This window comes from Ranitomeya variabilis, chromosome 7, assembly GCF_051348905.1.
Source record: "Ranitomeya variabilis isolate aRanVar5 chromosome 7, aRanVar5.hap1, whole genome shotgun sequence".
Taxonomy (NCBI): Eukaryota; Metazoa; Chordata; class Amphibia; order Anura; family Dendrobatidae; genus Ranitomeya; species Ranitomeya variabilis.
Genome location: NC_135238.1, coordinates 189220103 through 189240298, shown reverse-complemented (window position 1 = coordinate 189240298; position 20196 = coordinate 189220103). Strand labels below are relative to the sequence as shown.

The window sequence follows — 20196 nt, the reverse complement described above, 5'->3', positions numbered from 1 at the left end:
ATGTCTCATATCCTGTCGGGTTTGGGAAGGAGATAGCAAAAGCCGGCAATTGAATTGCCGGCTTTTCTCTATAACACCGCTGCGTATTTCTTGCAAGTCACACTGCTGGTTCGTGAGTAATCCATATTTTTCTCGCCCCCATAGACTTTCATTGGCGATTTTTTTGCGCAATACGGTGACAAACGCAGCATGCTGCGATTTTCTACGGCCGTATAATACAGATCCGTAAAATACGGCTGATAGGAGCTGGGCCATAGAGAATCATTGGGCCGTGTGTAATGCGTATTTTACGGACGTATTTTCTTGCGCTCATACGTCCGTAAAACTCGCTAGTGTGACGCCGGCCTAACTGTCCTAAAACCTCTGCCAAACCCGTCACATTTTTGCCCTATGTAATACATTTGTGGTCTTCCCTAGAAATATTAGACACTTTCCCATTCATCTATAAATTAGCTTAATAAACTTGGAACTAAATTAATTAATACAATTGATAATTATCAACGGCTCATTCACACGTTATATTTTCTTATACTAGTGATGATGATATTTTTATTTCTATAGCGCCAACATTTTCTGACCACTTTACAATTAAGCAGGGACATGAACAGACAATAAATATATCACAAAGTGACACAGATCAGCAGGTACAGGAGGAGTGAGGGTCCTGCTCGCAAGCTACAATCTATAAGGAAATAGGGTGGGATGTGCTATCCGTGCTTTTCACAGATAACACTTGTGCCTAAAATAGTGAATGGGGCAGTTCACATGTCCGGGATTGTTTGTAGTCCATACAAAATCATGGAGATATGTTCCATACTGATCCAAACGTCAGAACAAAATTGTCAATGCAAGTCTATGGGTCTGTGTAAAAATCGAACAGAACTGTCATCTTAGTGATGTCCGAGTCCGATCTAAACGTCAGATCAAAATACACATATAGCTCAGCCGTGAGACCACCATCGATCCTGGTCAAGTATCCAACATCTTTGGCTGTGAGGCTATGTGCACACGTCAGGATTTCTTGCAGAAATTTCCTGACCAAAACCGGACATTTTCTGCAAGAAATCCTGTGCGTTTTTTCATGTTTTTCTCGCATTTTTTGTGTGGATTTTTTTGCAGATTTTTCCGGGGGTTCCAAATGCAATAATATGGTGGGAAATCCGCAAAAAATCAGCAAAATTAATGAACATGCTGCGTTTTTTACCGCGATGCATTTTTTTCGCGGGAAAAAAAAGTGACATATGCACAAAAATTGCGGAATGCATTCTAAATGATGGGATGCATATGTATGCGTTTTTATAGCGAAAAAACGCAAAAAATCCAGAAAGTGTGTACATACCCTGAAACAACCCCATATGATCAGGTTTCCTCTACCAAAACTTGACAGTTCCTTCAATGATTGCAGCCATTGGCCCCGTTTTCCCTTGTTTCTTCCAGACCCATTTGCACCCATCAGAGACTAGTCTGTTGCCTTTCATCTCATCGCTCCAAATCACCCATCTTCAATCTTATACTGTCCATTTGTCATACGTTTTTGCAAACTCAAGCCAACGCTTCTCATCACAATAGTGAAGTTGAAGTCTCTCACCTTATTTGCAGCTTCCAGACTTGTGTAACGTCTGCAGGACAATTGATTGATTTTTGTATGGTTATCCTGAGGAAGGAGTCGGTGGAATCTGAAACGCATCAACAATAAACAATACATTTGTGTATAAGACAGCCAAGATGATTGTCTATAAAATGATGGGAGTCTCACGTTGGAAGCAGTAGTGGATGGTGAGATATGGAGCCTGAAAGTCAAAAGGTCAAAACATTGTTACTCTTTTGCTCGTCAGTGTGTTTGTCTTAGGGTATGTGTCCACAGGCCGTTTTACATCCGGAATAGCAGCGGATTGAACGCTGAGCAGAGCCGCAGCATTCAATCTGCCGCGTCCAGATGTTACAGCATAGTGGAGGGGATTTTATGAAATCCCGTCTCTCCACTATGCGTGCTAATACGCACCCGGCGGCCCTGCGATTCCGGACATGCGCCACGTCTTTTTAGATCGCAGCATGTCCGTTTACCTTGCTGCGCCGCTGCAAGGTAAATCACAGGGCCCTATGTGTGGGGTGCGATGATGCCGGATGTGTGCAATGAATATATACATGTATGGGGGCACCACAGATATATAGTTTTGGGATCCAACCTAGGCCTTAGAATATGAAGATACAAAAAAAAAAAAAGAAAGCAGCAAAGGCCATAAAGAAAATGGGGATCACCAAACAGCAGGAATGTATACAAAAAATCACATTATTTTATTAAGGTATAACACAGGAAAACAATTTAAAAACATTTAAAAACAGTACATGCCCAGAATAGGGCCACATGCCTGAAAACAAAATACAAGGGGAACAATATATGAATAGGTGTACACCTGGTCCCAAGAATCCTATGTGGACAGCATATTGATGAGCAAATATGGTATGAAAAACACCCACATGGGCATAGTGGGAACCATAGATGGAAGCGTGGTGCTATAGAAGTATATATATAAATACATGCAAACCCAGCAAGTCACAAAAGGACGAATGATAAAACCTCAAAGATAGTAACAATAGAAGGTATGCCGGCAGTATTTAAAAGCACAACAATATATACATAGGTAGAACCCACAAACATATATATATATGCATCAATAAATAAATAGTCCTATTTCCAAGATGGTACACATGGACCAAGATTCAACCATCATTATTATCACACAGCTTACGCAAGCTGACATGAACACCGAGTCTATCACTCTAAGTGATCAAGCTGCCCATATACAGACCAGGCGAAAAAGTGGCACACCAAACAATCCCCCATAGACAAAAAGGATCAAATAGTCCTCAAATAACCACAAGCATGTAACAAAGTGAAAACCCGACGCGTGTCGCCATTAGGATGGCTTCATCAGGGGTATGATTTTCACTGACAATACCCATGTTTAAATACCTTACATAGTGGCATATTGATAGACGCAGCTGTAGAAGTTCTCCCACGTGTAACAAGGAGAAATCAGGCAGTGGCGTGCAACACGATCATTGCGCATGCTCCAGCTCATTCTGGCCGGAAAACACCGTTACCTAGCAGCAGTAAACATGAGCTAGGATAGGCTCACACTTCAAGTATACCAGCTGAAGATTGCCGTCAATAGTACACACATCGGCATCAAACAGCTCAGCAGATAGTAAACAGTAGGTTTTGTTTTACACATCTCTGAGTTTTCTGAATAAGACGCCGCCTATCCCTAGTAACAGTAGATCATAATTATACAGACATTTCGGCGGTAGAAAATGACATATTGCTCACCGCAGCCCAATGTGTGCAGGTATCGGCGTCCCAGCATAGAGCGATCAGCCCAGAGCACCAGTCTCTGGTAAATAATACCCACTGCGCAGGCGCCGGCGCCAGCATGTTTAAACCGGGAAGCACAGTTTCTAAGCAACAGTAAACATAGGCGAAGATTCGCTCAGAGGTGAGGGCAGTATATAGTGATCACCCGCACAATGCTGCGCATGTATCAGTTTAAAGGTATAATGCACTGTATTCTGCTCATTCTGGCCGAAAAACCGTTACCTATCGGCAGTAAACATGAGCTAGGATAGGCTCACACTTCAAGTATACCAGCTGGAGATTGCCGTCAATAGTACACACATCGGCATCAGACAGCTAAGCAGATAGTGGACAGTAGGTTTTGTTTTACACATCTCTGAGTATTCTGAATAAGAAGCCGCCTATCCCTAGTAGCAGTATATCATAATTATACAGACATTTCGGCGATAGAGACTCACATATTACTCACCGCAGCCCAAATGTGTGCAGGTATCGGCGTCGCAGCATAGAGCAATCAGCCCATAACACCAGTCTCTGGTAAATAATACCCACTGCGCAGACGCCGGCACCAGCATGTTTAAACCGGGAAGCACAGTTGCTAAGCAACAATAAACATAGGCAGGAATTCACTCAGAGGTGAGGGCAGTGTATAATTATCACCCACACAATGCTGCGCATGTGTCAGTTTAGAGGTATAATACGCTGCATAGAACCGGATATTCCGGTACAAGCACCAAAAGAGATATGTAGGGGGCATAGAGGACATGATACCCATCAGGTTACGCGGTTGTCAGCCTTGCACTGAAGGACGCCAGAGCAAACCAATCGCTCCAGACTACCCAATGCAGAGAAAAGCATGCAACAGCCAGATTATGCCATAACCAAAAGTAATAATAATGATGAGTAAGTCCAAATAATACCTGTATTAAGACACCTAAATAAAGAAAACATTGCAGAGAAATCATCATTAAGTATGAGGCTTTTAATAGAGTCACACAACTCTCATGTTGTGAATTTATCCAATCAAGTTACTGTAAGGATCACAAAAAGAGATACCATTGAACAGTGTACATTTATACATAGTATGCCAAGGTGGATGATGAGGGCTTCCTCCATCCACATTAAGGAGGATAAGGGGTATACCGAAGAAAGAGAGTGAAACCACATAATTTCCAGGAATCACCCAGAAGTGGGGGGTATATCTCATTAAAGGCTTGGCAAACAAAGAGATTGTCCGCTAGCCCTATTAAAAATACCACGTCCCGAGGAAAGTAACATACTACTACTAAGGGACATGTATTAGGTGGAAAAATAGCATAGTGGGAATATCAGATAACTTATAGACACATCCTTTGAGAATCAGGCAAACCCCCAACACTCATTATAAAATCTCATCACTCAAGTAATGTATCATAATGGAGGTTATGCAAGCCGACCAAACAGATGGGAATGAAGGAACATTCTCTAAAATGAAGACCTCCTGCCTAAAAATGCAATATGCTGTCCATATAGGTAGAAAAAAACCTAAAGAGAAGGCCGTGTAGTATATACATAGCTCTCTTCCCTATAAAAGCAATATACTGACCATAAAGATATAAATAACAATAAGGACATCGTATAGGCATAAACTCAAGGCATGATCAAAAGTATGGAGACCAAATGCCCCAAATTGACAGAACTTGCACATAAACAAAAGATACAGATAAATGTATGTTATCCCTTCCCCCACACACGCATGGAGTCATATACATTTGTAAAAGCCAGTAAACAAAAGGTCCTCATTCAAGCCCATCGGGGCCACAGAGTTCATATTGAAAATCCATTTCGATTCCCGTCTGAGTAGTTCTGAAATTATGTTGCCACCTCTGATATTCACGGGGACCTTGTCCAAACCCAAAATCTTCGTTCCCTTCCATAGGGAGTTGTGCTCCACAAGGTAATGTGAGGCTACTGACGTGAGGGCCTTCCCTTTTATCTTGTCCTTCTTCGCCGTGGTGATGTTAGAGAAATGTTGTTGGATTCTCTTTCTTAGTTCCTGTGTTGTTTGCCCCACGTACACCTTTGGGCACGGACCCACCAAAGCATACACAAGATTTTTAGTCTTACAATTGAAGTATGTTCTGGGGGCAACCTGAAATGGCAAAGAAGGTAATGTAACATCAGTATCTCCAGCCGTAAAAGGACATATGTTACAATTTCCACATGGGAAAGTGCCTCGGAGACGAAACCCACCATTGGTACTCACAGTAGGACGTTGGAAATGACTATGGCTGAGGCAATCTTTAAGATTCCTAGCTCTCCTTGCTATTAAATTAGGCCTGGACGAAAGATGTGGTACTAACTTAGATTCACTTAATAGTAATCCCCAGTACCTAGACAGAATATTTCGTACATCATGCCATTGATTGTTATAGGATGTAATTATCCCCAAAGGTCTACCAGGGGTCTTGACACGAGGGCATAATAACTTGGCCCTATCCTGATCCCTAGCATCTATATAGGCACGCGAGATTACCTTTTTAGGGTATCCTCTTTCTTTGAACCTTGATGTTAGTTCACGAGAGTGTTTCAAGAAGTCCTCCTGTCGGGTACAGTTTCTTTTGAGTCTATAGAACTGGCCCTTTGGTATCCCCTCTTTAAGGTGCTGTGGATGGAAGCTGTTAAAATGTAACAAACTATTCGTCGCGGTAGGCTTACGGTACAAACTTGTAGTGATCTTGGAATTCATCAAATGAAGTTTCAAGTCCAGAAATTCAATGTCCGTTTGTGACATATGTGAAGTAAGGCGGATATTCCACGGATTGTCATTCAGGATGCCGATGAAGTGTTGACATTGGTCCAGGGTGCCTGTCCAGAGGAATAAAATGTCGTCAATATAGCGTAACCATTTGACAATATAGGTGGAAAATCCCTCCAGACAGTACACCCTGGTTGCCTCCCACCAACCCAAAAATAGGTTGGCGTAAGATGGAGCACACCGGGCACCCATGGCAGTCCCCCTAACTTGCCTGTAATACGCACGGTCAAAGGTAAAGTAATTTTGGTCCAAGATGAACCGAAGAAGATCCAATAGAAAGGAATCATGTTTTCTATCCCCAGACGTGTTTTTATCGAGAAAATAGGATACGGCTTGTATCCCTAAATCATGTCCAATAGAGGTGTAGAGTGACTCTACATCGAGAGTCTCTAACCACGTCCCAGCGGGGAGTGTCAAATCTTGGACTTGCTGTATCAGGAAGGTAGAGTCTCTGACAAAGGATTGAAGAGAGACGACCAGGGGCTGCAGAAAGAAATCAACATAAATACACGGTCTTTCCAGAAGTCCTCCTATCCCAGATATTATGGGCCTACCCGGTGGGGCTGCAAGGGACTTATGCACCTTCGGGAGCATATAGAAGGTGGGAAGTTTCGGATGACTATTGAACATAAAGTCCCTCTCCCGTTTGTTAATGATGTTATTCATGAAGGCGGCCTCTAGGAGGCGAAGCAATTTAGCCTGAAATATATTAGAGGGGTCAGAAGGAAGGGTCTGATAACACTCTTGATTTAGCAGTTGACATCTAGCTTCCTTCAGATATAAACCAATTGGCCAAATGACCAAATTACCCCCCTTATCCGCTTCCCGGATAACGAATTCCCGATTAGAACCTAATCTGGTGATAGCGGCCTGCTCAGCCTTACTGATGTTTCTATTTCTATTGGGGTCCAATCTCAACTGCTGTATATCACGAACCACAGCATTGAAGAAATTTTGTACCACTGGGAACAATGAAAAGGCTGGAGTGGCTTGTGAAAGCAACCTACCAGTAAATCTTTTTCTTCTAGGACAACTTTCGTCACCTTCCTCAAGTAAATCCAAGAGATCCCTAAGGACCAATCTATCAGCCATGGAATGTTCATCCAAAACGGAAGGTTGGTGGAATAGCAACTTAAAAGTGAGTTGTCTGCAAAAAAGATAGACATCTTTAATGACAGTAAATTTGTCGAGACTACTGGTAGGGCAGAAGGACAAGCCCTTCTCCAAGACGGTAATTTCCAATTCAGACAAAACATATTCAGATAAATTCAGAATTTGCAGCTTACCCGGGTCCACCCTTGACTCAACCGGAATATCCGTGGCTAGTATCTCTTGTTCGATCGGGTCTTCCTCCCATAACGAGGGGACCAAGCTCTGTAATTCCCGGACTGCTTTTTCCGTACCGTACCTCCTCCTGCGGCCCCTCCTATTGCGCCTTCGATGTCGCTTAGATCCGAAGATAAAAAATCGTCACTAGAGGGTTGTTCTGGTGGTGTATTGGTATTTCCTTCAATGGATGCTTTTTCACCAGTGGATCTGTTGTTGCCTCTGTGTACCCATTTAAAGGCCCGTCCTTGTTTGAAGTCAAGCTGATCCCTTCTAAATTTTAACTTTTTTCTATTAATCACATCTTTCTCAAAGATGTCAATAGTAGACTTCAACTGAGCCTGAAAAGGCTCCACCACGGATTTTTTATCAAATTTGTCCAATTTGCCTTCACATGTCTTGATCTTGTTCTTTAGGGAATCTAGAACTCCCCGATCATGTATCAACAACATGTCAATAATGATATTTGAACAAGTCAATAAACCATTTTCCCAAGTCCTCTGAAACTCCCCATCAGCCTCCCAGGCTGGGAAGATCTGTACTCTAAGTCCCCTAGGGACAATCCGTACCTTCTTATACTCTTCTAGTGTTTTTACATTCCACCATGATTTAGTGAGGGATTTATGTAAATTAGTCAACTCCCTAGCCACCTGTTGGAAATCAGCAAATCACTCTCACCACCAGTATTACTTATCTCCTCAAAACCACCAGAGAAAATGCCACTGGCCTGGCTGCTCCATGCAGCCTCCCTAGCTGCCAAATCCATACTGTAAAAATTAAACAATCCAACTATATCAAATTACTAAGATAGAATACAAAGTATAGATCCGTGTGCCAACACCCTGAAAATGTAGTGAAAAAGAGCAACTACATATACAACAAGCACAAAATATATACATGTATGGGGGCACCACAGATATATAGTTTTGGGATCCAACCTAGGCCTTAGAATATGAAGATACAAAAAAAAAAAAAAGAAAGCAGCAAAGGCCATAAAGAAAATGGGGATCACCAAACAGCAGGAATGTATACAAAAAATCACATTATTTTATTAAGGTATAACACAGGAAAACAATTTAAAAACATTTAAAAACAGTACATGCCCAGAATAGGGCCACATGCCTGAAAACAAAATACAAGGGGAACAATATATGAATAGGTGTACACCTGGTCCCAAGAATCCTATGTGGACAGCATATTGATGAGCAAATATGGTATGAAAAACACCCACATGGGCATAGTGGGAACCATAGATGGAAGCGTGGTGCTATAGAAGTATATATATAAATACATGCAAACCCAGCAAGTCACAAAAGGACGAATGATAAAACCTCAAAGATAGTAACAATAGAAGGTATGCCGGCAGTATTTAAAAGCACAACAATATATACATAGGTAGAACCCACAAACATATATATATATGCATCAATAAATAAATAGTCCTATTTCCAAGATGGTACACATGGACCAAGATTCAACCATCATTATTATCACACAGCTTACGCAAGCTGACATGAACACCGAGTCTATCACTCTAAGTGATCAAGCTGCCCATATACAGACCAGGCGAAAAAGTGGCACACCAAACAATCCCCCATAGACAAAAAGGATCAAATAGTCCTCAAATAACCACAAGCATGTAACAAAGTGAAAACCCGACGCGTGTCGCCATTAGGATGGCTTCATCAGGGGTATGATTTTCACTGACAATACCCATGTTTAAATACCTTACATAGTGGCATATTGATAGACGCAGCTGTAGAAGTTCTCCCACGTGTAACAAGGAGAAATCAGGCAGTGGCGTGCAACACGATCATTGCGCATGCTCCAGCTCATTCTGGCCGGAAAACACCGTTACCTAGCAGCAGTAAACATGAGCTAGGATAGGCTCACACTTCAAGTATACCAGCTGAAGATTGCCGTCAATAGTACACACATCGGCATCAAACAGCTCAGCAGATAGTAAACAGTAGGTTTTGTTTTACACATCTCTGAGTTTTCTGAATAAGACGCCGCCTATCCCTAGTAACAGTAGATCATAATTATACAGACATTTCGGCGGTAGAAAATGACATATTGCTCACCGCAGCCCAATGTGTGCAGGTATCGGCGTCCCAGCATAGAGCGATCAGCCCAGAGCACCAGTCTCTGGTAAATAATACCCACTGCGCAGGCGCCGGCGCCAGCATGTTTAAACCGGGAAGCACAGTTTCTAAGCAACAGTAAACATAGGCGAAGATTCGCTCAGAGGTGAGGGCAGTATATAGTGATCACCCGCACAATGCTGCGCATGTATCAGTTTAAAGGTATAATGCACTGTATTCTGCTCATTCTGGCCGAAAAACCGTTACCTATCGGCAGTAAACATGAGCTAGGATAGGCTCACACTTCAAGTATACCAGCTGGAGATTGCCGTCAATAGTACACACATCGGCATCAGACAGCTAAGCAGATAGTGGACAGTAGGTTTTGTTTTACACATCTCTGAGTATTCTGAATAAGAAGCCGCCTATCCCTAGTAGCAGTATATCATAATTATACAGACATTTCGGCGATAGAGACTCACATATTACTCACCGCAGCCCAAATGTGTGCAGGTATCGGCGTCGCAGCATAGAGCAATCAGCCCATAACACCAGTCTCTGGTAAATAATACCCACTGCGCAGACGCCGGCACCAGCATGTTTAAACCGGGAAGCACAGTTGCTAAGCAACAATAAACATAGGCAGGAATTCACTCAGAGGTGAGGGCAGTGTATAATTATCACCCACACAATGCTGCGCATGTGTCAGTTTAGAGGTATAATACGCTGCATAGAACCGGATATAGAACGGTGTTTTCCGGCCAGAATGAGCTGGAGCATGCGCAATGATCGTGTTGCACGCCACTGCCTGATTTCTCCTTGTTACACGTGGGAGAACTTCTACAGCTGCGTCTATCAATATGCCACTATGTAAGGTATTTAAACATGGGTATTGTCAGTGAAAATCATACCCCTGATGAAGCCATCCTAATGGCGACACGCGTCGGGTTTTCACTTTGTTACATGCTTGTGGTTATTTGAGGACTATTTGATCCTTTTTGTCTATGGGGGATTGTTTGGTGTGCCACTTTTTCGCCTGGTCTGTATATGGGCAGCTTGATCACTTAGAGTGATAGACTCGGTGTTCATGTCAGCTTGCGTAAGCTGTGTGATAATAATGATGGTTGAATCTTGGTCCATGTGTACCATCTTGGAAATAGGACTATTTATTTATTGATGCATATATATATATGTTTGTGGGTTCTACCTATGTATATATTGTTGTGCTTTTAAATACTGCCGGCATACCTTCTATTGTTACTATCTTTGAGGTTTTATCATTCGTCCTTTTGTGACTTGCTGGGTTTGCATGTATTTATATATATACTTCTATAGCACCACGCTTCCATCTATGGTTCCCACTATGCCCATGTGGGTGTTTTTCATACCATATTTGCTCATCAATATGCTGTCCACATAGGATTCTTGGGACCAGGTGTACACCTATTCATATATTGTTCCCCTTGTATTTTGTTTTCAGGCATGTGGCCCTATTCTGGGCATGTACTGTTTTTAAATGTTTTTAAATTGTTTTCCTGTGTTATACCTTAATAAAATAATGTGATTTTTTGTATACATTCCTGCTGTTTGGTGATCCCCATTTTCTTTATGGCCTTTGCTGCTTTCTTTTTTTTTTTTTGTATCTTCATATTCTAAGGCCTAGGTTGGATCCCAAAACTATATATCTGTGGTGCCCCCATACATGTATATATTTTGTGCTTGTTGTATATGTAGTTGCTCTTTTTCACTACATTTTCAGGGTGTTGGCACACGGATCTATACTTTGTATTCTATCTTAGTAATTTGATATAGTTGGATTGTTTAATTTTTACAGTATGGATTTGGCAGCTAGGGAGGCTGCATGGAGCAGCCAGGCCAGTGGCATTTTCTCTGGTGGTTTTGAGGAGATAAGTAATACTGGTGGTGAGAGTGATTTCCAACAGGTGGCTAGGGAGTTGACTAATTTACATAAATCCCTCACTAAATCATGGTGGAATGTAAAAACACTAGAAGAGTATAAGAAGGTACGGATTGTCCCTAGGGGACTTAGAGTACAGATCTTCCCAGCCTGGGAGGCTGATGGGGAGTTTCAGAGGACTTGGGAAAATGGTTTATTGACTTGTTCAAATATCATTATTGACATGTTGTTGATACATGATCGGGGAGTTCTAGATTCCCTAAAGAACAAGATCAAGACATGTGAAGGCAAATTGGACAAATTTGATAAAAAATCCGTGGTGGAGCCTTTTCAGGCTCAGTTGAAGTCTACTATTGACATCTTTGAGAAAGATGTGATTAATAGAAAAAAGTTAAAATTTAGAAGGGATCAGCTTGACTTCAAACAAGGACGGGCCTTTAAATGGGTACACAGAGGCAACAACAGATCCACTGGTGAAAAAGCATCCATTGAAGGAAATACCAATACACCACCAGAACAACCCTCTAGTGACGATTTTTTATCTTCGGATCTAAGCGACATCGAAGGCGCAATAGGAGGGGCCGCAGGAGGAGGTACGGTACGGAAAAAGCAGTCCGGGAATTACAGAGCTTGGTCCCCTCGTTATGGGAGGAAGACCCGATCGAACAAGAGATACTAGCCACGGATATTCCGGTTGAGTCAAGGGTGGACCCGGGTAAGCTGCAAATTCTGAATTTATCTGAATATGTTTTGTCTGAATTGGAAATTACCGTCTTGGAGAAGGGCTTGTCCTTCTGCCCTACCAGTAGTCTCGACAAATTTACTGTCATTAAAGATGTCTATCTTTTTTGCAGACAACTCACTTTTAAGTTGCTATTCCACCAACCTTCCGTTTTGGATGAACATTCCATGGCTGATAGATTGGTCCTTAGGGATCTCTTGGATTTACTTGAGGAAGGTGACGAAAGTTGTCCTAGAAGAAAAAGATTTACTGGTAGGTTGCTTTCACAAGCCACTCCAGCCTTTTCATTGTTCCCAGTGGTACAAAATTTCTTCAATGCTGTGGTTCGTGATATACAGCAGTTGAGATTGGACCCCAATAGAAATAGAAACATCAGTAAGGCTGAGCAGGCCGCTATCACCAGATTAGGTTCTAATCGGGAATTCGTTATCCGGGAAGCGGATAAGGGGGGTAATTTGGTCATTTGGCCAATTGGTTTATATCTGAAGGAAGCTAGATGTCAACTGCTAAATCAAGAGTGTTATCAGACCCTTCCTTCTGACCCCTCTAATATATTTCAGGCTAAATTGCTTCGCCTCCTAGAGGCCGCCTTCATGAATAACATCATTAACAAACGGGAGAGGGACTTTATGTTCAATAGTCATCCGAAACTTCCCACCTTCTATATGCTCCCGAAGGTGCATAAGTCCCTTGCAGCCCCACCGGGTAGGCCCATAATATCTGGGATAGGAGGACTTCTGGAAAGACCGTGTATTTATGTTGATTTCTTTCTGCAGCCCCTGGTCGTCTCTCTTCAATCCTTTGTCAGAGACTCTACCTTCCTGATACAGCAAGTCCAAGATTTGACACTCCCCGCTGGGACGTGGTTAGTGACTCTCGATGTAGAGTCACTCTACACCTCTATTGGACATGATTTAGGGATACAAGCCGTATCCTATTTTCTCGATAAAAACACGTCTGGGGATAGAAAACATGATTCCTTTCTATTGGATCTTCTTCGGTTCATCTTGGACCAAAATTACTTTACCTTTGACCGTGCGTATTACAGGCAAGTTAGGGGGACTGCCATGGGTGCCCGGTGTGCTCCATCTTACGCCAACCTATTTTTGGGTTGGTGGGAGGCAACCAGGGTGTACTGTCTGGAGGGATTTTCCACCTATATTGTCAAATGGTTACGCTATATTGACGACATTTTATTCCTCTGGACAGGCACCCTGGACCAATGTCAACACTTCATCGGCATCCTGAATGACAATCCGTGGAATATCCGCCTTACTTCACATATGTCACAAACGGACATTGAATTTCTGGACTTGAAACTTAATTTGATGAATTCCAAGATCACTACAAGTTTGTACCGTAAGCCTACCGCGACGAATAGTTTGTTACATTTTAACAGCTTCCATCCACAGCACCTTAAAGAGGGGATACCAAAGGGCCAGTTCTATAGACTCAAAAGAAACTGTACCCGACAGGAGGACTTCTTGAAACACTCTCGTGAACTAACATCAAGGTTCAAAGAAAGAGGATACCCTAAAAAGGTAATCTCGCGTGCCTATATAGATGCTAGGGATCAGGATAGGGCCAAGTTATTATGCCCTCGTGTCAAGACCCCTGGTAGACCTTTGGGGATAATTACATCCTATAACAATCAATGGCATGATGTACGAAATATTCTGTCTAGGTACTGGGGATTACTATTAAGTGAATCTAAGTTAGTACCACATCTTTCGTCCAGGCCTAATTTAATAGCAAGGAGAGCTAGGAATCTTAAAGATTGCCTCAGCCATAGTCATTTCCAACGTCCTACTGTGAGTACCAATGGTGGGTTTCGTCTCCGAGGCACTTTCCCATGTGGAAATTGTAACATATGTCCTTTTACGGCTGGAGATACTGATGTTACATTACCTTCTTTGCCATTTCAGGTTGCCCCCAGAACATACTTCAATTGTAAGACTAAAAATCTTGTGTATGCTTTGGTGTGTCCGTGCCCAAAGGTGTACGTGGGGCAAACAACACAGGAACTAAGAAAGAGAATCCAACAACATTTCTCTAACATCACCACGGCGAAGAAGGACAAGATAAAAGGGAAGGCCCTCACGTCAGTAGCCTCACATTACCTTGTGGAGCACAACTCCCTATGGAAGGGAACGAAGATTTTGGGTTTGGACAAGGTCCCCGTGAATATCAGAGGTGGCAACATAATTTCAGAACTACTCAGACGGGAATCGAAATGGATTTTCAATATGAACTCTGTGGCCCCGATGGGCTTGAATGAGGACCTTTTGTTTACTGGCTTTTACAAATGTATATGACTCCATGCGTGTGTGGGGGAAGGGATAACATACATTTATCTGTATCTTTTGTTTATGTGCAAGTTCTGTCAATTTGGGGCATTTGGTCTCCATACTTTTGATCATGCCTTGATTTTATGCCTATACGATGTCCTTATTGTTATTTATATCTTTATGGTCAGTATATTGCTTTTATAGGGAAGAGAGCTATGTATATACTACACGGCCTTCTCTTTAGGTTTTTTTCTACCTATATGGACAGCATATTGCATTTTTAGGCAGGAGGTCTTCATTTTAGAGAATGTTCCTTCATTCCCATCTGTTTGGTCGGCTTGCATAACCTCCATTATGATACATTACTTGAGTGATGAGATTTTATAATGAGTGTTGGGGGTTTGCCTGATTCTCAAAGGATGTGTCTATAAGTTATCTGATATTCCCACTATGCTATTTTTCCACCTAATACATGTCCCTTAGTAGTAGTATGTTACTTTCCTCGGGACGTGGTATTTTTAATAGGGCTAGCGGACAATCTCTTTGTTTGCCAAGCCTTTAATGAGATATACCCCCCACTTCTGGGTGATTCCTGGAAATTATGTGGTTTCACTCTCTTTCTTCGGTATACCCCTTATCCTCCTTAATGTGGATGGAGGAAGCCCTCATCATCCACCTTGGCATACTATGTATAAATGTACACTGTTCAATGGTATCTCTTTTTGTGATCCTTACAGTAACTTGATTGGATAAATTCACAACATGAGAGTTGTGTGACTCTATTAAAAGCCTCATACTTAATGATGATTTCTCTGCAATGTTTTCTTTATTTAGGTGTCTTAATACAGGTATTATTTGGACTTACTCATCATTATTATTACTTTTGGTTATGGCATAATCTGGCTGTTGCATGCTTTTCTCTGCATTGGGTAGTCTGGAGCGATTGGTTTGCTCTGGCGTCCTTCAGTGCAAGGCTGCAGGGCCGCCATCAGGGCATGACAGCCATGACTGGCGTATGGGGCCCGGTGAGCAGAGGGGGCCCGCATCGGGCCCCGTCTAATCTGCTCACCGGGCCCCCCCCTGCCGGCGCTGCGGGCCCCCCACCTGCCGGCGCTGCGGGCCCCCCCCTGCCGGCGCTGCGGGACACTATTGACGTGCGGGCCCGTGCCCGCACGTCAATAGTTAACAGCCGCCGGTCGCCGCCAGCCAGTCGGAGGCTGGCAGCTGACTTCAGCGGCCGCAGTGCGCAGTCGCACTTCGCCGGCGTCTGATGTCATTGTCAGCCGCCGGCGAGTGCGTCCTTCACCTGCGGCTGCGTGGAGGAAGTGAGGTTCCCCGCCGCAGGAGCATGGCAAGGTAAGAACTCGGCTTTTTTTTTTTTCAGAGCGGCGATCCCAGGGGGGTGGGGCCCGGGGCAGAACGCTGGACATGCTGGGGCAGAAAGCTGGACACGGGCAGTATGCTGGACACAGGGGCAGAGATGCTGGACACAGGGGGCAGAGATGCTGGACACAGGGGGCAGAGATGCTGGACACAGGGGGCAGAGATGCTGGACACAGGGGGCAGAGATGCTGGACACAGGGGGCAGAGATGCTGGACACAGGGGGCAGAGATGCTGGACACAGGGGGCAGAGATGCTGGACACAGGGGGCAGAGATGCTGGACACAGGGGGCAGAGATGCTGGACACAGGGGGCAGAGATGCTGGACACAGGGGGCAGAGATGCTGGACACAGGGGGCAGAGATGCTGGACACAGGGGGCAGAGATGCTGGACACAGGGGGCAGAGATGCTGGACACAGGGGGCAGAGATGCTGGACACAGGGGGCAGAGATGCTGGACACAGGGGGCAGAGATGCTGGACACAGGGGGCAGAGATGCTGGACACAGGGGGCAGAGATGCTGGACACAGGGGGCAGAGATGCTGGACACAGGGGGCAGAGATGCTGGACACAGGGGGCAGAGATGCTGGACACAGGGGGCAGAGATGCTGGACACAGGGGGCAGAGATGCTGGACACAGGGGGCAGAGATGCTGGACACAGGGGGCAGAGATGCTGGACACAGGGGGCAGAGATGCTGGACACAGGGGGCAGAGATGCTGGACACAGGGGGCAGAGATGCTGGACACAGGGGGCAGAGATGCTGGACACAGGGGGCAGAGATGCTGGACACAGGGGGCAGAGATGCTGGACACAGGGGGCAGAGATGCTGGACACAGGGGGCAGAGATGCTGGACACAGGGGGCAGAGATGCTGGACACAGGGGGCAGAGATGCTGGAAACAGGGGCAGAGATGCTGGAAACAGGGGCAGTATGCTGGACACAGGGGCAGTATGCTGGACACAGGGGCAGAGATGCTGGACACAGGGGCAGTATGCTGGAAACAGGGGCAGAGATGCTGGAAACAGGGGCAGAGATGCTGGAAACAGGGGCAGTATGCTGGACACAGGGGCAGTATGCTGGACACAGGGGCAGAGATGCTGGACACAGGGGCAGAGATGCTGGACACAGGGGCAGAGATGCTGGACACAGGGGCAGAGATGCTGGACACAGGGGCAGAGATGCTGGACACAGGGGCAGAGATGCTGGACACAGGGGCAGAGATGCTGGACACAGGGGCAGAGATGCTGGACACAGGGGCAGAGATGCTGGACACAGGGGCAGTATGCTGGACACAGGGGCAGTATGCTGGACACAGGGGCAGAGATGCTGGACACAGGGGCAGAGATGCTGGACACAGGGGCAGAGATGCTGGACACAGGGGCAGTATGCTGGACACAGGGGCAGAGATGCTGGACACAGGGGCAGTATGCTGGACACAGGGGCAGAGATGCTGGACACAGGGGCAGTATGCTGGACACAGGGGCAGAGATGCTGGACACAGGGGCAGAATGGAGATATGGGGTATGATGAAAGACATGGGGGCATGACTGGAGACACTGGGGGCAGAATTGGAGACAGGTTGTGCAGGATCATGGGGCAGGATGGATACGATGGAGACAGATGGGGCAGGATGGGGAGATCATATGGGGCAGGATGGATACTCATGAGGACAGGATGGGAGAACATATGGCTGACGCCAGTAATGAGACACATGGGGCCAGGATGGGGAATATTATTACCATAGGGACTAATTAAGGGATATTATTACTGCAGTGATGTATTTATTTTTTGAGGACAGTGTTTTAAATGAGGGGGCGGTCCTGTTACTGTGTAGAGTGACACTATGTCGCCTCTTTTTCTTTATGTGGTGTAATGTAGAAGTTGGGAAAAATTAAGTAATGTGTTCTACAAGCAGAGCTCGAGATAACTGTTATTTCCTGCAGAAACGAGTCCTGGCTGGAAGACATGATGGCGGTCTGTGCTGGATGAAAGATGAAGGACTTCACATAGAGACGTCACTGGTGAGTCAGTGTTACCTATACACTGACACTATACACTGTATACTATATACAGAGCTCCTGTGTATAATTTCACTAGTGATCACTGTATTATCTGTACACAGACACTGCATACTAAGTAGAGATCTCCTGTGTATAATGGCACTTATGGTGATAGTGTGGTGCTTTTTTTTTATTACTGATCAGAATTGTAGTATTCAGTCACTATGTGGTGGTAATATGTGGTCTGGACATGGTGTTGCGGTATTTGTCCCTTGTATGTGATATTATTCGATCACTGTGGTGGTAATATGCGGTCTGGTCATGGTGTAGCGGTATTTGTTCTTTGTATGTGATATTATTCGATCACTGTGGTGGTAATATGTCATCTTGTCATGGTGTAGCGGTATTTGTTCTTTTTATGTGATATTATTGGTCATTTTAAAAATTGAAAAATAAATAAAAATATACCTAAATTGTTTTGCATATTTTAACAAATATTTAATAGGTTACAGCAGAGTAGTGCCCGGCCAAAAGAGTCTACCGTGTTATGGTGGCGGCTTACAAAAGCTGCCGGCTATATGTGTGATCTGGTGATGGGAACTGTTAGGGTATGTGTCCACGTTAAGTAAACGCTGCGTGTTTGACGCTGCGTGGGGCCACAGCGTCAAACACGCAGCGTCCAGATGTTCCAGCATAGTGAAGGGGATTTTAGGAAATCTCGTCTCCACTATGCGTGGTAACACGCACCCGGCGGGCCTGCGACTCCGGACATGCGGTGCTTCTTTTAAGATCGCAGCATGTCCGTGTTCCTTGCGGCAGCTGCGACGCCGCAAGCTATAACACAGGGCCCTATGTGTGGGGTGCGATGATCCCGGATGTGTGCAATGAACACATCCGGCATCATCGCGTCACAGTAGGGGGCGGGGCTTAGCACCGAGCGGGTTTGCCGCTCTGACGAAACCGCCGGCCATCCTGAAGGTGGATACGTACCCTCAATGTGTGATTGGTGAGAAGTGGAGTTTTTCCAAGAGAGAGCGGTGGGACCGTGGACAGTTCGAGGGGTGGAGAGTGGAGGCGGGGCTGGGGTGGAGCCTGGGCGGAGTCTCAAGGGGGCCCCGAAAATTTTGCCAGTATGGGGCCCCGAAATTTCTAGTGGCAGCCCTGCAAGGCTGACAACCGCGTAACCTGATGGGTATCATGTCCTCTATGCCCCCTACATATCTCTTTTGGTGCTTGTACCGGAATATCCGGTTCTATGCAGCGTATTATACCTCTAAACTGACACATGCGCAGCATTGTGTGGGTGATAATTATACACTGCCCTCACCTCTGAGTGAATTCCTGCCTATGTTTATTGTTGCTTAGCAACTGTGCTTCCCGGTTTAAACATGCTGGTGCCGGCGTCTGCGCAGTGGGTATTATTTACCAGAGACTGGTGTTATGGGCTGATTGCTCTATGCTGCGACGCCGATACCTGCACACATTTGGGCTGCGGTGAGTAATATGTGAGTCTCTATCGCCGAAATGTCTGTATAATTATGATATACTGCTACTAGGGATAGGCGGCTTCTTATTCAGAATACTCAGAGATGTGTAAAACAAAACCTACTGTCCACTATCTGCTTAGCTGTCTGATGCCGATGTGTGTACTATTGACGGCAATCTCCAGCTGGTATACTTGAAGTGTGAGCCTATCCTAGCTCATGTTTACTGCCGATAGGTAACGGTTTTTCGGCCAGAATGAGCAGAATACAGTGCATTATACCTTTAAACTGATACATGCGCAGCATTGTGCGGGTGATCACTATATACTGCCCTCACCTCTGAGCGAATCTTCGCCTATGTTTACTGTTGCTTAGAAACTGTGCTTCCCGGTTTAAACATGGTGGCGCCGGCGCCTGCGCAGTGGGTATTATTTACCAGAGACTGGTGCTCTGGGCTGATCGCTCTATGCTGGGACGCCGATACCTGCACACATTGGGCTGCGGTGAGCAATATGTCATTTTCTACCGCCGAAATGTCTGTATAATTATGATCTACTGTTACTAGGGATAGGCGGCGTCTTATTCAGAAAACTCAGAGATGTGTAAAACAAAACCTACTGTTTACTATCTGCTGAGCTGTTTGATGCCGATGTGTGTACTATTGACGGCAATCTTCAGCTGGTATACTTGAAGTGTGAGCCTATCCTAGCTCATGTTTACTGCTGCTAGGTAACGGTGTTTTCCGGCCAGAATGAGCTGGAGCATGCGCAATGATCGTGTTGCACGCCACTGCCTGATTTCTCCTTGTTACACGTGGGA

General features: G+C 44.9%; 1 protein-coding gene and 1 long non-coding RNA gene across 2 annotated transcripts in view; one reads left to right on the top strand and one right to left on the bottom strand.

Annotated features, from left to right (window-relative positions):
• LOC143785855 (FAST kinase domain-containing protein 1, mitochondrial-like) overlaps nt 1-1824 on the bottom strand; it is a 60544-nt gene extending 58720 nt beyond the window's left edge. The window contains exon 1 of the mRNA XM_077274992.1: nt 1589-1824. The gene's annotated coding sequence lies outside the window, so the exon portion shown is untranslated. The remainder of the gene's footprint in view (nt 1-1588) is intronic.
• Nucleotides 1825-15731: 13907 nt separating this feature from the next.
• On the top strand, nt 15732-17915 carry LOC143785854 (uncharacterized). Its single transcript, XR_013218116.1, has 2 exons — nt 15732-15866; nt 17837-17915. It is a non-coding gene; the product is annotated as an uncharacterized LOC143785854 (long non-coding RNA).
• Nucleotides 17916-20196: the final 2281 nt, after the last annotated feature.